Raw genomic sequence first — 538 nt, forward strand, 5'->3', positions numbered from 1 at the left:
TACCAGCTTCAGTTCAGAGTAATTGATTTTTTGGGTGATTAAATATGTCACTTAGATATATTGTCCTAATAAACGTGCTAATATGTTTTGTTTTTTTCCATTCCCCACAGTGGACCTTGAGTGAAATATTTCCATGTGATGATACTGAAGAAAAGTTAGAGCAGGCAATATCTGAAAAAAAAACAAACAAAAAAAAACAAACCCTCATGGACAACCTGTAAATATCATAAGTAGAATATTAAATCAAATTCAACCTGTTGACAAAATTCCATAGTCAGCTTTTTGATTAGTTTGATTGTTTCATTTATAATGATCAAAGGTGTAAACGGAAGTTTGATTATTTTGTGTTTTTCTCTATTTTTTATTTACATCTGTGCGTTTCATTTTTATTGAAATTCTGCTGTGGACATTTATAATTTAATCGTCTGCTATATTTTGTAATAATTGCGCAGTTATGTGAAAGGGGTGGGGGGGGGGGGGGGGGGCCTTTCCCCCAAACCTTTTTTTAACTTCAAAAAAAATGAAAGTTTTTTGTTTT

Source organism: Poecilia latipinna, unplaced genomic scaffold (assembly GCF_001443285.1).
Source record: "Poecilia latipinna isolate Pla-1442-1.1 unplaced genomic scaffold, P_latipinna-1.0 Scaffold35, whole genome shotgun sequence".
Taxonomy (NCBI): domain Eukaryota; kingdom Metazoa; phylum Chordata; class Actinopteri; order Cyprinodontiformes; family Poeciliidae; genus Poecilia; species Poecilia latipinna.